The sequence below is a fragment of the Chenopodium album genome, chromosome 13 (assembly GCF_948465745.1).
Source record: "Chenopodium album chromosome 13, dcCheAlbu1.1, whole genome shotgun sequence".
Taxonomy (NCBI): domain Eukaryota; kingdom Viridiplantae; phylum Streptophyta; class Magnoliopsida; order Caryophyllales; family Amaranthaceae; genus Chenopodium; species Chenopodium album.
This window is the reverse complement of record NC_137846.1, coordinates 6,303,519-6,320,882: the sequence shown is the minus strand read 5'-3', so window position 1 is coordinate 6,320,882 and position 17,364 is coordinate 6,303,519. Positions and strand designations below refer to the sequence as shown.

At 35.4% G+C, this 17,364-nt stretch overlaps 3 pseudogenes across 3 annotated transcripts; all 3 read left to right on the top strand.

Moving 5' to 3' along the window:
• The first annotated feature begins 1,436 nt into the window (after positions 1-1,436).
• On the top strand, positions 1,437-4,985 carry LOC145575101 (LEAF RUST 10 DISEASE-RESISTANCE LOCUS RECEPTOR-LIKE PROTEIN KINASE-like 2.1 pseudogene; annotated as a pseudogene). The gene is made up of 3 exons (XR_014098255.1): positions 1,437-2,268; positions 2,741-2,773; positions 3,015-4,985. The product of XR_014098255.1 is annotated as an LEAF RUST 10 DISEASE-RESISTANCE LOCUS RECEPTOR-LIKE PROTEIN KINASE-like 2.1 pseudogene (transcript).
• A 1,289-nt stretch (positions 4,986-6,274) lies between these two features.
• LOC145575100 (LEAF RUST 10 DISEASE-RESISTANCE LOCUS RECEPTOR-LIKE PROTEIN KINASE-like 2.1 pseudogene) lies at positions 6,275-9,303 on the top strand (annotated as a pseudogene). Its single transcript, XR_014098254.1, has 3 exons — positions 6,275-7,109; positions 7,738-7,767; positions 7,918-9,303. The product of XR_014098254.1 is annotated as an LEAF RUST 10 DISEASE-RESISTANCE LOCUS RECEPTOR-LIKE PROTEIN KINASE-like 2.1 pseudogene (transcript).
• A 168-nt stretch (positions 9,304-9,471) lies between these two features.
• On the top strand, positions 9,472-15,718 carry LOC145575099 (LEAF RUST 10 DISEASE-RESISTANCE LOCUS RECEPTOR-LIKE PROTEIN KINASE-like 2.4; annotated as a pseudogene). Its single transcript, XR_014098253.1, has 6 exons — positions 9,472-9,557; positions 10,018-10,138; positions 10,352-10,405; positions 12,715-13,444; positions 14,215-14,241; positions 14,342-15,718. The product of XR_014098253.1 is annotated as an LEAF RUST 10 DISEASE-RESISTANCE LOCUS RECEPTOR-LIKE PROTEIN KINASE-like 2.4 (transcript).
• Positions 15,719-17,364: the final 1,646 nt, after the last annotated feature.

Below are 17,364 nucleotides of genomic sequence, written 5' to 3'. Positions count from 1 at the left end.
TTATATTTTTTTTTAAACTTTGAAAGGAATAACGAAATCATACATAGTCTTATCTAAATATGTAATCACAAAAGTTTGTAAAGGGTGTCAATTGTTAAAACGTGCTATATACGTAATCACAAAAGTTTGTAAAGGGTGTCAATTGTTAAAGCGTCTCAACTAATTTGGAACAAAGGGAGTATTATCTTCTTTTTACCTCTTATATTATTTGAACTTATTAGACTTTAAACAAGTGAAATAAAGGTGAGGAGAACAATGCTTAAATCAATGGAGGCATGTTTTAGGCGAGAAAGGATGTAAGCTTGATGGATTCCTGTGTATCATTTGGTTTCTGATTTTTTTTCTATACTGACAAAATAGTATGTAAACACCATTTTATGCAATTTGAGTGTGTAACTTTTGTAGATCACTTGCTTTGGCTAATAAGTGTAAGTTAAATATATTTAAAGAAAAATAGAGTGTCGGAGAGAGTGTGAGGGTCAATGGTCAAGAAAAGAATAAAGGAATGTTATTAAACAGTTAATGTCCATAAAACGACTTTAAATCGAAAATATGTAGAACTTTATGGAGCAGAGGTAGTACTCATAGTAGTATGTGTTTATTTATATGTTGCATAGTTCATTTTCTAGGAAATGATGTGTTCAAGTCATAAAAATTCTTTTACTATAATAATGTGATGATCAGACCAAGTAGTATGTGTTTCTTTTATGTATTTTGCTTATTTTATTTGTCATTAAACTAGTCAGACGGCTCATATGATTCTTGCTGAGCTAATAATCTAGTTGCAATCATACAAGTCACAAATAGTATGTACTCAATAGAGTCCGTACTATATAAGTTCCCTGTAGTCCTGTTTCGCAACTGGTTCCATATAATATCAGACCCGGCCTTGCCTAAACAGGAGTAGAATAAATTATTGATTAAAAATTGTTCAATAAATCCAGGCATCATCTACTACACTTTTTTGCAACTCTAACGTTGGAATCATGGCAGCTGGCATTCTAATCATAAACAATACAAAGTAATAGATAATGTAATATATGCTCTAGAAGTTCCATGTGGGATTCCATCTTAGTATATTTAAATTTATGTACTCAATTCTTTAATATTATAGAACTATCATATGAATGAGAGACAAAAAATAACATATCATCAAAAAAAGGGAAACTACTCCCACTAAAAAGCCAAGAAGGGTCCTTATTGGCAACTTTGAATCTAGAGGATTTTTAAGAATTAGGGAATATTTTTCATTTTATGCCTGGACTCCTGTTCATTCATGTTACCAAAGTCTTTTAGTCAAATCAAGTCAAATATCTTTGCTAATAAAGACGTTTACCTGCTTAATTTGTTTGGAACTTTCTTACATCCTTTAATCCTTATGCCATCATGGCCTTTATTTTATGTTAATATTCACGCTGACATTCATAAAGAGATATATGAAGCACAAAAGCGTTTTGAACACCATCAGAATGATGATCTCAAGTTTCTTTGTTAGCACCCATCTTCCTTACATAACCTTCATTATTTTCCTAGCTTTCTCCTTGGCAAATGGTGAGGATGCAAAGTATGCAGCTTGCTCTAATCTATACTCGTGCGGACAGATCCAAAACATTGGGTATCCGTTTTGGGGAGGGGATAGCAGGCCTGGATTCTGTGGCATCCCAGACTTTAAGCTTAATTGTCTTGCTGGGACAGAGTTCCCTACTATGAATATATATAATAATGGATACCTGGGATTAAATGTGCTTGGCATCAATACATCTTTGCATACCATGTCTATTTCCCGACTTAAGCTGTTGGAAACCTGTTATTTGCAAGATACAAGTAAAATAACCATGATTTCCACATTGAAGCCAGACAGCAATTATAGCTACATAAGCTTATTTTACGGTTGCTCTGATTGTGTCTCTGGATTTCACTCAAAATCTTTTACCTGCTCCAACTCTAATAATCATACTAATGATTTGGCTTATTACTTTGAAGACCCATCAGAGATCAGCAGAATAGGAAAGTTGTGCTCGTGCAAGAACAATGTTACTGTTCCGGTGGACAAGAGTCGGTTAGATGAACTTAGAAGCGCAAACGCCTCACTTTGGAGAATCCTAACAGAGTGGCCAATTGAGATGGAGTACATGGTGAACTTCACAGCCTGTTCCAAGTGTGAGGAGTCTGGCGGAAGATGTGGATCATCAGTTGATGTCCCATCTTTGGATCAGTTTGTGTGTTATTGTCAGGATGGACCTCATCGATTTGTGTGCTCTCAATCAGGTACATTTCTTTTTTTTTTTTTAATTAAATCAGAAAATTATGAACGTCTCATGTTTGCTCTATCTACTGGGAAAAACGAAGAAAATCATGCGAATTGTGCACAACTTTGTTTCCTTCTTTCCTTACATAAATCCACCGGAAACTACAAGATCAAACCAAAATAGCACAGGAAAAGACCCTCCCCTTCACTTATATACCTAATCAAGCATTTGACTCGTGTGATAGGAGTACACAATTTTTTATTTTATTTTAAATGTAGCGTTTTGGGACTTAAGCTTTGTTGTTGTTGCGTTTTGTACTCTGTATTTGTCAGTACATTTACAATCCATGGGTTTATGAATGTTAAGGGGTGTTAAGGTAATGCCTTTTCTAATTTCTGTTATCTGCAATAAGTCATGGGAGACTAAGTTTGGGACGAAAATGTTTGTATTTGATATGCACATACAAACTAATATTTATACCCCTTGTGCAGGTGAACAAAGAAAATTAACAATCCTTGGATCAGGTATTATTATTGTCATGCTGCAGTATATTTGATTTGTATATAACAGTGAAGAGATTTTATGCCCCATACATGCAAAAAATAAATTTTACACGCACTCGATTTCTAATGTTTTTCCTTCTGAAATGGAGTACATATAGGAGAGGAATCATTTGAAATTCTTTATTCTATGTGAAATTTTCTTTATTGGAAATTCAACTGCATCTACAATTGTGGAATTTTCTCTCTAATTTCCTCTCTACAGGTGTGGCTGCTGTAGTATTAGGGACAGTGATGCTGAGTGCTCTGTTCATTTGTGCATATAAAAGACGAGGAACCAATAAATTTCCATTTCAATGGAGTAGAATGACAGGGGATCAAAATGTGGCAGCCTTTCTGAAAAGTTATGGATCCCTTGCCCCAAAAAGATACACTTTTTCTGAAATAAAGAAAATGACTAACTCCTTCAAAGATACACTTGGTGAAGGAGGATATGGTATTGTTTACAAAGGCAGGCTACATGATGGTCGTTTTGTGGCAGTGAAGAAGTTGAAGATTTTAGAGGGTGATGGGAAAGAGTTCATCACTGAGGTATTAAGCATCAGCAGAACTAACCACGTCAACATCGTCACTCTTTTAGGCTTTTGTATTGAAAGATACAAACGAGCTCTTGTATTTGAGTTCTTGCCTAATGGATCTCTTGACAAGTTTATATATGGTAAAGAGATTGGGAAATCATTGGAGCTGGAAACTATGTTCAACATTGCGGTTGGAATTGCTAGGGGCCTTGATTATCTACATAGAGGCTGTAATACACAGATATTGCACTTTGACATTAAGCCCCATAATATTCTTCTTGATGAAGAATTTTGCCCGAAGATTTCTGACTTTGGCCTTGCTAGATTGTGTCCACCAATGAATAGTATGATAACAATGTCGGAAGCAAGAGGGACAATTGGGTACATTGCTCCAGAAGTTTTTTGTAGATATTACGGCAGCATTTCCCATAAATCAGATGTTTATAGCTATGGGATGATGCTCTTAGACCTAGTTTGCGGTAGAAATACCAAAGCACATGACACTAGTGAAATGTGTTTTCCTGAATGGATATACAATCGACTTGAGTCCATGGAGGAAGTTGCAGTTAATCAGATGTTGAATGACAATAAAAAGGAGATAGAGAAAAAGATGATTTTAGTGAGCTTGTGGTGCATACAGACATATCCGGCAAACCGACCTCCTATGAACAGAGTTGTAGAAATGTTAGAAGGGTCATCAGAGTTGTTACAATTGCCTCCCAAACCAAATCTGTCTTCTCCTACAGGATCCATGATGGATTCCTTGTCTATAACCACCACGTGAGGTCAGGTATGTCCATGCTTTAATACCATGAGAGATATGTCAAGTGTATTTATATGGCAATGGGACGTGATTTTTGAACATTCAGTTATTGAAGTTATTGTTGTAGGAGATATCAAAATGATATATGTTATCATGTGGCTTTAAATATCAATAATAATGATTTCCATTTTCATTAGTGTCCATTTTGTTGTCAGTTCTTCATATATATATATATATTTATTTATTATTATTATTTTTTTAATAATCTTGTTAGCTGCTGTCCGCTTATCAAATAATGAAATTGCATATTGTAAAGCATTCCTTTTTGTTTACTGTTGCGGGTATATCCAATGTTATGGGGAGCTAATAGGTTTGTATTGTGGTATTTCAGACTTTTAAGCTCACTTGTCATTATGATCAGAATCACCCTTTTATGAACATATTTCATAATGGATTTGTTGGATCAAGCTTTTGTGGCATGAATCTAACTTCCCACACCATGGTTATTTCTCAAGATTGTTTGACAAAAAATTAAGCTCTTTATAGTTAGTCTTGAGACTAGCAAGTTAAGTCCAGACAGACAACTCTATTTCCTTTCCTCCTCTCCCAATTATTGTAGGAGCCCCTTCTGAAGCCTCCGATGCTGCGTCCTCACTATGTGTCAACCCCGTCTGAAATCATCCACCCCCCCCCCCCCCCCCTCCTCATTTCCCTCTTAGTTTTCTCTTTAAATGACTTCCTGCTTTCAGGCAACACCCTGCCCAAGTCACTAGATTGATCAGCCATCTCCATCCCCACTGATGCACCTAAAGTCCTTTGGATAAAAGGTACTATTTTTGGCACTCCCTTTGTCCCCAAATAAATGTCTCTTTTGCTTTCTATATGTTTAGAAATATAAATAAAAAGGGAAGATAATGAAATTAAAGTAAAGGTGAATAGTACAATTAAAAAATAGTGGGGTTTAGTTGATTAGAAATGAATATAATAAAACCAGATAATAGGATTTGGTTGATTAAAAGGTGAAAATTTAAATCAGGATAGTAGTGTTTAGTTAATAAAAATTAAGACCTATTTAAATACAATTATTATTTTTTGATTAAGTGAGATTTTTATGGGAGTTGCTTAATTAAGTCTTTTTTTTTTTTTTTTTTTTTTTTTTTTTTTTTTTTTTTGTGTTTGTTTATGAATATGTTTGATTACTTTGTGTTTTAAAAGTTAAAATTGCAGGAATGGGTTATTAAATACAATACTTGATTTATATCATTGCAAAGATATACCCCACACACACACATACAAGACTTGATTTACATCATTGCAAAGATGATTTATATCATTGCGCACAGACACACACACATGATTTATATCATTGCACACACACACACACGCACACGCACACATACACACACAAGACTTGATTTACATCATTGCAAAGATGACTTGATTTACATCATTGCGCACAGACACACACACATAATTAAATGCTATTGCAAAAATATACTTCACAAAAGGAAGAGAAAGAGAGATTTGTAATGCAAGAAGATGATACAGTGAAACTAAAACTCAATTTTTGTCATAAATTCTCATTCATTCACAACTTCAGGCTACCCATATATGTAATCCAAGTCAACTTTGATCAACTCAAGTCTTGATGATAAATTGTACCCTACACGGTTGGAAGATTCTTATGTGAACTTGAGTCTTATTGCTTTTTATGTCTTCAATTCGCTTCATGCATGCCCTGAATTTTCACATAGAGCTAGGTGTAATAGCTAATAATGTGAATATAGAGTATATGATAACCTGTTTTAATTTAATTTTCACATCAATCATTGATTCATTGCATAGAGTTTTGTATGACAAAATAGTTGTTGATTACTTCATATTTTAAGTTAAAAAGTGTAGTAGTTAAGAAATGTTTGTGAATAGCGTAAACGTTTTAAATGATGCAACTTAAACAGAAAAAGGGAAGTGTGCTGCCTGCATTTCACATTTTCACACACATGACTATAATTGTCTTCACCAATATCCACTTGAACCACCTTAAATGAGGCCAAAACGGCAAACCTTCAGTCAGTATGTATAAGTGCTTGTTGAAAGTTAAATTTGACCACTCATACATTGTCCTCTCTAAATATTTTTTTTTACAAGAAAAAAAAAAAAAAATTACTTGTATATTTTTTAACAATGATCTCTGGTTTCTTTGGCATCAGCTTTCTTCCCATAACCTGCATCATCTTGTTTTTAGCTGTTGTTCCCTTGTCAAATGCTGAGGATGCACGATATACATCATGCTCTATTCCGTACTCGTGTGGTCATCTCCAAAATGTTGGTTATCCATTTTGGGGAAGTAATCGGCCCAAATACTGTGGGATCACAGACTTCTTGCTCGACTGTAAACATTCTAGTTTAAATAACCCTGGTATGATCGTATATCAAAATGCACAAGCCACCTTAAGTTTAAGAGTGCTTGGCATCAATACATCTTCGCATACCATGGCTTTTTTCATAAATCTTCAGTTCAATAGGTGTTATTTGACTATGCCAAATTTAAACAATATAACCTATCTTCCCGTATTGAAGCCAGAGGTTGGTTATAGATTTATAAGCTTATTCTATGGTTGCGGTAATAACTGTTATTCCAAATACTACTCAAGGACTTTTTCTTGTTCTCACGATGATGGGACTAATGGTACTGCCTATTACTTTGGTAATACATCAGACATCACTTACATCAGCAGGATAGGCAACTCATCATGCTCGTGCAAGTTCAATTTTACTTTTCTGGTAGATAAGAGAGCGGTAGATGAGCTCAGTCGTAGCCCAGATGCCTCATTTCTTAGTGTCTTAAACAAGTGGAGAACTGTTAGGATGGAGTACATAGTGAACTTCACTATCTGTTCTAAGTGTCAGAAATCTGGCGGCAGTTGCGGGTCAGATCTATCTTCAGATCGGTTTGTTTGTTATTGCCGAGATGGACCTCAGCCATTAAAGTGTATTAAACCAAGTACATCTAAATCAGGTGCATAATTCATTACTTGGCTCTTTGTTTTTAGAAATGCTAACCAGCTTTATTACTAATTTACAATAGATTACAGTGAAATATTTAATACGAAGTATTTGCTTTAGGGTCAACTCGATCCAGTTGATACTTAAAATAGATTATAAAGTGATTATCAAGTCTTCAAAGCAATTACTAACTACTTTTGATTGTTTTAACATATGGATTTTTCAATATTATCATGTTTGGTTATTGGGAGATAACACATCAGAAAAAAAAAAAAAAAAAAAAAAATGGAAATCTTATACTTGGGTCACTTGGTTTTGTATATTTTTCTTTTAAAATTAACTTTTATAAAAAGTGAATCTACAAATCTACAGTACTCTCAAAATAAAATTTGTACTCCTAATTAAATCTTAAAAAAAAAAAATCTAATAATGGGAAACTAAGAGAATCTTTACACTCCTAATAATGATCCAAAGTCCAATAAGAAAACCAAGTCTGTCTCAGTTAGGGTTTAAGGAAGAAATGAATTTATAAAAATGAAGGATCTCAAAAAGTGTTTGATATTGCAAATTATTAGCATCAAAGGTTTGATGCATAAGCACAAAGCAGCAAATTAATGTCTACAAGTCATTCCTTTGTGCAGGTTTACGACGAAAATTACTATTTGGATCAGGTATTATACTTATTATGTGTACTGCATACATTATCACTTTGACATGTACTTGTTAGTTATTACAAATATTAGTTCCAGTGGAGAGGATTTATCAGAGAGGGAGATGAATTCGAAAATTGAGGAAACTTCTCTATGATTGTTACTCTACAGGTGCAGCTGCTTCACTCCTAGGGACAATGATGTTGGTTGCTTTGGTCACCCGTGCAAACAAAAGACGGGAAACCAGTAAAATTTCATTTCTATTGAGTCGACGAGCAATAGAGGATCAAAATATAGCAGCCTTTTTAAAAAGTTATGGATCTCTTGCACCAAAAAGATACACATATGCAGACATAAGGAAAATAACCAATTTCTTCAAAGATAAACTTGGTGAAGGAGGTTATGGAAGTGTTTACAAAGGAAGACTACACAATGGTCGTTTCGTGGCAGTGAAGAAATTGAAAGTTTTAAAGGATGATGGGAAAGATTTCATCAATGAGGTATTAAGCATTAGCAGGACAAATCATGTCAATGTTGTTACTCTTTTAGGATTTTGTTTTGAAGGGAACAAAAGAGCTCTTGTCTTTGAGTTCTTGACCAATGGATCTCTTGAAAAGTTTATTTATGGTAAAGAGATTAGACAGTCATTGCAATGGGAAACTATGTTCAACATTGCAATTGGAATTGCACGGGGACTAGACTACCTGCATAGAGGTTGCAATATGCGAATATTGCACTTTGACATTAAGCCTCATAATATTCTTCTTGATGAAGAATATTGCCCAAAGATTTCTGACTTTGGTGTTGCTAGATTGTGTCCACTAAAGAGCAGTTTGATTTCAATGTCAGAAGCAAGGGGGACAATTGGGTACATTGCTCCAGAAGTTGTTTGTAGAAATTTCGGTGGCATTTCCCATAAATCAGATGTTTATAGCTATGGGATGATGCTCATTGACCTAGTTTGTGGTAGGAATAATCCGACTAATGAAGTTCAGGACAGCAGTGAACTATACTTTCCCGAATGGATTTACAATCGACTTGAGTCTATGGAGAAAGCTGCAGTTGATGAGGTTATGGGCGTTGGCAAAAAAGAGTTGGAGAGGAAAATGATTTTGGTGAGCTTATGGTGCATACAGCCATATCCCTCGAACAGGCCGCCTATGAAAAGAGTTGTAGAAATGTTGGAAGGGCCATTTGAGTCCCTACAAATGCCACCTAAACCACATTCACCTCCGCCTTCTGGATTTGTGTTTGATTCCTCACTTATGAGCACAGCATAATGTTCAATTCGTCATATTAAGGCTGTCTATCAGATGAGAAGTGTCAGATGCATGTTGATGATGTTGTGTTTAGGTGCATGAATCTGTTATAAACTTTTATTGTACTTCTATGATGCTGAAAGTATAATATTTATCAGAAGCAGAACAATGAATCATTTGGCTGTGTGATTTGATTTTGTAACATGCATTAACAATCAGTACTGATGCAGTTATCTGTTATCTCAAAGATGATGGATATTGCCATCTGTTCAAAAGGAAAAAAGATAAAGATGATATATGATTGTGGGTTTTTTTTTCCCTTCTATCCTGCTGTCTTTTCTTTGTTGTTGTTTCTTAGTTTTTTTTGCTGCTGCTATACTTTTCAAGTCCATTTCAATTTCCAATCACTTCGTGATAGTCCTGATAGATCTATTCAAGGTGAAGGCAGGGGAGAGTACACAAGGGAATGACAGTTATCAAGATTGACTACTCGCACCGAATGGCTAGAAGTGTTGTTGCTCTGCCAGCCTCATCAGTTGGACTTCTTCTGCAGTAAGCCAACACGCTGTCTAGTACCACCACTCGATCAAACAACTAGGATAGAGGAATGGAAATTTGGGAGAGATGGATAAAGTACAGTGGGACTGGAATTCATTCATTGCTATATACTTTTCATTCATGTTATCTGATGCTAAGTCTTGAAATCAAGTCAACTGAATGTCTTTTTGCTAGCCAAGCTACAGGTTCCTTTTTTGGGTGTTTTTATTAGTTTTCTTTCTGACTTTCATGAAGAGTGCCTCAGCGACCTCAGGTATCAATAAAAATGATCTCCAGTTTCATTAGTGTCCGCTTTTTCTTCATCTATAACCTTATCTGCTGTTCACTTACTAAAATAATGAGAATGCAAATTATACAGGTTGCCTTATTCTTTACTCATTCGGGCATAGCCTAAATCTTGGGTACCAGTTTAGGGGATGTAATAGGCATATGCCAGTATTTTGTGGGGTTTCAGACTTCATGTTATTGTGTCTCCAGATATCACTTCAAGTCTGTTAGGTGCTCCAACTATGATGTGTACCAATGGTTCTGCTCTTTTTACTTTGCAACTCATTGAACATCAGCAGGATAGTCAAGTTCTGCTCCTGCAAGATCATTGTCACATACTTCATATGTAGTGGATGAGAGTGGGGTGAGCGAGGTTGAAGCACAAAAGCCTCGCTTATGAGTGTCCAAGGTCTCCAACAGATAGGATATATAGCGAACTTCACAGCAGAGCCTGTTCCAACTTCCAAGTGTGAGGAGTCTGAGGCAGCTGGGAATCATTAGGGGATCTATAATTCGTACAGTTTGTTATTGCCAAGGTGGAGGCATGGAGCAACCTTAAGTGTGTTCTCAATCAGGTGCATACTTTATCACCCAGTTCTTTAGGGTTGCTACGTAAAATGTACTACTTAGTACAATGTTACCTGTAAAGAATGATGATTGATAGTATTTGGATCCATTTTCCAAAAGCTGACTGCAAATTGAAATCCAAACGATTGCTCGCCTGCAAACTAACAAGGTGAGCTAAATCAAGTGTGTTCCTAACAAACCCCCGCTCAGGCTATAATATCAGGTCGAAAATTAGGAGAGATAGCCTAAGTTATTAGAATAAAATACCTGAACATAATGCATCAATGTGACCATTTGGTATTTATAGGTCAATCGTATTAGTAATAAGTTTGAAGTCAGAGGTCGATTTAAGGGCAATTTCGTAACTTCCATTTTAGGGATACTTTAGTAAATACCTTAGTGGGTTCTTAATTTTAAGTGGTAGTGTCGTAGGGACCCAAATACTTTTTGTCCAAGTAAATCCAAGTCTTCTTGGTGATATAAAGACAAAAAAAAAAAAAAAAAAAAAAAAAAAAAGAGACAATAGTCATATAATCCTAGCCTACAAGCCAGGTTGGAATTTTCTTATGTGAAGTTAAAGAACTTTTGTTTTATCTCTTTAATTGTCCCACTTTTCTTTTTTAATACGTCCTGATTAACTGTTATGGAGTACAATCTTCTAATAATTTATTGCATCACTTTTACCAAAAGTTAAGGTTTTATATTCCCTCACTTAAGTATCACTTATTCTCTGTATTCTAATCTTATTACAAGAAAAGCTTGGTTGTTTTTATCAAAAATGATCTCTAATAGTTTTATAAGCATCCTATTTCCTTTCATAACCTGTATTTTCTTGTTGTTAGCTGTTGTTCCCTTGTCAAATTCTGTGAATGTAAGATATACAGCATGCTCTATTCCATATTCATGTAGGCGTTTCCATAATCTTTTGGTAGTAATTTTTTTTTAGGTTAGCATAATAGCATGTTTAGTTATCGGAGATAACTCAATAGAAAAGTAAAATTGTTGATTATTTGGTATATATATGTATGGTTCATTTACATTTCAATAGTTTTCCTTATAAATTCATCTGATAAAAGAAGTGAAAATCTAAAATAAACTTTTAAATTACAGTAGTATTCCTCGACAATGTAATACACCATCAAGTTGTATTAGACTGTAAATCTGGTTTGTGTATTCTAATGAATTAGTGGAAAATTTAAGATGAAAGGTTAGAAATTTAATTTGATTGATAATGGCAAAAGAGCTTACCATGATAGGTTGTTGAACCTATGGACAAACCCACGTGTGAGTGAAAGTGTTGTCTCACATTAAAAGAGTGTAAAAGTGAAAAGGATTATTGGGATGTGTATCCCATGTCGAAGAAAAAAAAAGGTTTTGACCACTTCATAAGGCTAAGGGGTTACTCTCTTTATTGCCATATGGTTTTGAGGCGAAATGAGTGGAACCTTCTTGGACTTGTTAAGTGCACGAGAATTTGTATTTACATTTCTCTTTGTACCAATATGAATTCTGACCAAATAACCCGACCCGAAGCTACTGAAAGAAACCCGAATAGTCGAATTTGACCCGATTTGACCTAAATTTCATATTTCATAATAATATTAAGTTTTCCACCATTTTTGATAGTTCTAAGTATAACTCGAAATCTGATCCAAACCCGACCCGTTGACCCGAATTGCCAGTCTTTTAGAATTTTGTTTCGAAGGAAAAATAGTGATACATGTGATGAACAGAGGGATAGAGAGAAATGATGTCAAAAAAAAAAAAAAAATATTTGTTGCACAAAATATGTAACAAATATTTTAAGTAAATGTTGCACATAATATAAAATGGAGGCAGTACTTGAAAATAATGCATCAATGTGACCATTTAGTATTTGTAGAGAATCCGTAGTAATAAGTTAATAACTTTGAAGTAAGAGGTTGATTTGATTTAAGGGCAATTTAGTAACTTCCATTTTAGTAAATACCTTAGTGGGCTCTTAAGACTTAAGGGGTAGCCGGGACCCAAACACTATTCATTTACGACTTTAACATGTAACGGGGTACTTCCTAGTTACTGCTGGCTGTAGTCTTTTTTTTTTTTCCGGCAACTACTGTAGTACCAAAGTCTTTAGTCCAAGTAAACCCAAGTCTTCTTGATGATTTAAAGTCATATAATCATAGCCTTACCTTCGCTAAAAGTATTCACATTTATTTTTCTTCTCTGTATTCTAATTTTATTACAAGAAAAGCTTGGTTGTTTTTATAAAAAATGATCTCTAATGGTTTTATAAGCATCCAGTTTCCTTTCATAACCTGTATTTTCTTGTTGTTAGCTGTTGTTCCCCTGTCAAACTCTTGAGTATGAGCAGTATACAGCATGCTCTATCACGAACTACTCGTGCGGACAAATCCAAAATGTCGGGTATCCATTTTGGGGAGGTAATTTTCCCAAGTTCTGTGGAGTATCAGACTTCAAGCTCCAATGTTATGGTGATTATAATGATTCTCAAACTTATTACATACAACACTTTCAAGTGCTTAGCATTGACACATATCACCATACCATTAATTTTTCCCTAAGTAAGCTGTTCAGTAGGTGTAATTTGCTCGATACAAGCTATGTAGCCAATTTTCCCTCAATGAAACCACCCCAAGACTCAGATTACAGAGAAATAAGTTTATTCTATGGTTGCAATAGTAGTTGTGACTCCAGAAATGACTCCAAGACTTTTTCTTGCGTCCACACTAATGGTTCCAATGGTACTGCTTATTATTTTGACAACGCATCAGACATCAGCAGGTTTAGTAACTCGTCATGCTCGTGCAAGAACAATGTAACTTTTCTTGTGGATAAGGGAGTGGTAGATGAGCTCAGTCGTAGCACGGATGCCTCGCTTCTTAGTGTCTTAAACAAGTGGTCGACCATTAAGATGGAGTACATGGCTAACTTCACTGCCTGTTCCAAGTGTGAGGAGTCTGGTGGCAGATGTGGATCATCATATTCAGATCAGTTCGTTTGTTATTGCCGAGATGAGCCTCATCCATTAACATGTTCTGAATCAGGTGCTAATTCATTACTTTGCTTCTTAATTTTGGAATAGCTAACCAGCCTTATCTTCATTACAATAGATCACATTGACAAATAATTTTCAAAAGCCTTTGAGGTCAACTTGTTCAGTTGCTTTTTATGATGAAGTTATTAGAGTATTGATTGTAACGTGATTATCATGACTGCAAGCAATTACTAACTGCTTTTGGTGGTCTTATTTTTAAGATTAGCATAATAGCATGTTTAGTTATTGGAGATAACTCAATAGAAAGGTAAAATTGTTGACGTATTTGGTAAAAATCTATATTTGGTTCATTTACATGTCAATAGTTTTCCTTTTAAAATCAACTGATAGAAGAAGTGAAAGTCTAAAATAAGCTTTTAAATTACAATAGTATTCCTCGAGAATGTAATAGACCACCAAGTTGTATTAGACTGTAAATCTGGTTTGTATATTCTAATGAATAAGTGGAAAATTTTAGATGAAAGGTTAGAAATTTAATTTGATTGATAATGGCAAAAGAGGTTACAAATAATAAGTTCACATGTGAGTGAAAGTGTTGTCCCATATTAAAAGAGTGTAAAATTGGAAAGGATTATTGGGATGTGTATGTGTATCTCACATTGAAGAAAAAAGATAGTTTTGACTACTTCATAAGTCTAAGGGTTACTCCTCTCATTATCATATAGTTTTGAGGTGAAACAACTAGAACCTTCTTGATCTTGTAAATTGCACAAGAATTTGTATTTATATTACTAATGTCGACAAGTTTTGTTTGTGCAGGTGGACAAAATTTAATCATTGGAATAGGTATTGTACATACAATTCTCTTTGTACCAATATAAATTCTGTAGAAAGTGTTTGAGAGAGGGATTCAAGACTTGAAGAAACCTCTATTATTGCTGTACAGGTGTAGCTGGTTCAGTCCTAGTAGTGATGATGTTGCTTGCTGTGGCCATCTTTGTAAAGAAAAGGCGGAAAACCAGTAAATTTTCATTTCTATGGAGTAGACGAACAATAGGGAATCAAAATGTAGCGGCCTTTTTACAAAGTTATGGATCTCTTGCGCCAAAAAGATACACATATGCAGACTTAAAGAAAATAACCAATTCCTTCAAAGATAAACTTGATGAAGGAGGTTATGGAAGTGTTTACAAGGGAAGACTACACAATGGTCGTTTCGTGGCAGTGAAGAAATTGAAGGTTTTAAAGGGTGATGGGAAAGATTTCATTAATGAGGTATTAAGCATCAGCAGGACTAATCATGTCAATGTCGTGACTCTTTTAGGATTTTGTTTCGAAGGAAACAGAAGAGCTCTTGTCTTTGAGTTCTTGTCTAATGGATCTCTTGAAAAGTTTATACATGGTAATGAGATTAGACAGTCATTGCAATGGGAAACTATGTTGAACATTGCGATTGGAATTGCTCGGGGACTAGACTACCTACATAGAGGTTGTAATACCCAAATATTACACTGACATTAAGCCTCATAATATTCTACTTGACGAAGAATTTCACCCAAAGATTTCTGACTTTGGCCTTGCTCGATTGTGTCCACCAAAGAAAAGTATGATATCAATGTCGGAAGCAAGAGGGACAATTGGGTACATTGCTCCAGAAGTTTTTTGTAGAAATTTTGGTAGCATTTCCCATAAATCAGATGTATATAGCTACGGGATGATGCTCATAGACCTAGTTTGTGGCAGGAAAGTTCTAACTAATGAAGTTCAGCATGACAATAGTGAACTGTACTTTCCTGAATGGATATACAATCGACTTGAGCCTGTGCAGGAAGCTGCAGTTGATGGGGTTGAGGACAATGACAAAAACGAGTTAGAGAGAAAAATGATTATGGTTAGCTTATGGTGCATACAGACATATCCCTCAAACAGACCGCCAATGAATAGAGTTGTAGAAATGTTGGAAGGGCCATTCAAGGTGCTACAAATGCCGCCCAAGCCACATTCATCTTCCCCTGCAAGATGTTTATTTGATGCCTCGCTTATGAGCACCACATAAGTTCTGTTTTTGCTTATGTTCCTTATGTCATATTAAGGCTGTCTATCTCCATCAGACCATCAGATGAGAAATGTCAGAAGCATGTTGATGATTTCTAGTTTGGGTGTACGAAGCTGTTATAAACTTTTATTGTAATTCTATGAATTCCGAAAGTATGACAAATGAGAAACAGAACATTGAATCATTTCTGTGGGATTTGATTTTGTAGCAGCATTAACAACTAATCAATACTGTGTTAATTTACTGATGCAGTCATATCAAAGATAATGGCTATTGCCGTCTGTTTTAAAGGAAAAAAAAAAAAAAAAAAAGATAAAGATTTTGTTATCATGCTTCCTTTTTTTTTGGGTCAGTCTTACTGTCTTATTTTGTGCTTCTCTTTATGTTGCTGATTCTCAGCTTTTCGCTGCTGTCCATTTCAATCTCCAATAACTTCATGATAGATCCGTGGTAGGTGAAGGTAGAGGAGGAAATAACAGTCAAGAATTCAAGATTGACTACTCGTACCAAATGGCTAGAACTGCTGTTGCTCTGCCAGCCCCATCAGTTGAACTTCTGCAGTAAGCGCATAATGCTGTCTAGTACCACCATTTGGTCAAACAACTAGGATGGAGAAGCAGGATTTTGGGAGCCATTGATAAAGTACAGTGGGGCTGGAATTCATTCATGTTGTTTGATTCTAAGTACACTTTTCATTCATGTTGTTTGATTCTAAGTCTTGAATCCAATTCAACTGAATGTGATTTCGCTAACCAAGCTACAAATTCCTTTTTGAGTGCTTACTTTTCCTGCTGACTTTCATGTAGAGTTCCTCGTGACCTGAGGTACATACATGAAACACAATAGTGCTTCAAAGTTCAAACACCAGTAAAAAATGATCTCCATTTTCATTAGTGGTGTTGTCTTTTTCTTCAATTATTATTCATAACCTTCACCATCTTGCTAGCTGCTGTTTACTTACTACAATAATAAGTATGCAAATTGTACAGGATGCCATTTTGTTTACTAGTGTGAGCACATCCAAAATCTTGGTTACGGATTTTGGGATGTAATAGGCATATGCTAGTACTCTGTGGGATTTCAGACTTCAAGTTATTGTGTCTCCAGATATCATTTTAAATCTGTTAGTTGCTCCTACTATAATGGCACTGTACCTGTGGTTCTGCTATTTACTTTGCAACTCATCTGACATCGGCAGGAGAGGCAAGTTCTGCTTCTGCAAGATCAATGTCACATCTGCGGTGGATGAGAGTGTGGTAAGTGAGCTTAAAGCACAAATGCCTCACTTTGAGCATCCAACTTTCCCAACAGAGAATATAGCGAACTTCACAGCATGTTTCAAGTGTGAAGAGTCTGAGGCAGATGGGATCAGTTCGTTTGTTACTGCCAGGATGGAGCAACCATAACCATGTTCTCAATCAGGTGCGTACTTAATTACCCAGCTCTTTTGGATAGCTATGTAAAAAGGTAATACTTTGTACATCATGTTAATAGGCACAGAATCTGTTTTTTATGAAAACATAATTACCTGTAAAGAATGATGATTGATCAGGTCCTGGATCCGTGTTCATATAGTTTCCTGCGAATAGAACTACAAACCTTTAGGTCGAGCCTCTGATGCCCAAGTAAGTGCCCAAATTTGGGGTATATTATTTGAGGGCAGAACATAGAGCCATAGAGGGGAGAGCTAATTGGGGTATTACAGTCGGCCTTCATAAAGTTCCCACCCTCACCTTAGAGGAGCATGTATTGGAGGTCTACCTCGGACCTTGGAACTACAAACCTTGGAAGAAGGTCCATCCCTTGGAAATCTATGATCCTCAACTATTACTACTTGAGTCATTTGACTAAATATCTTTGAAAGTCCATTATATTGCTATTTGTTAACTTTAAATAGTTAAAATTTCTAATAT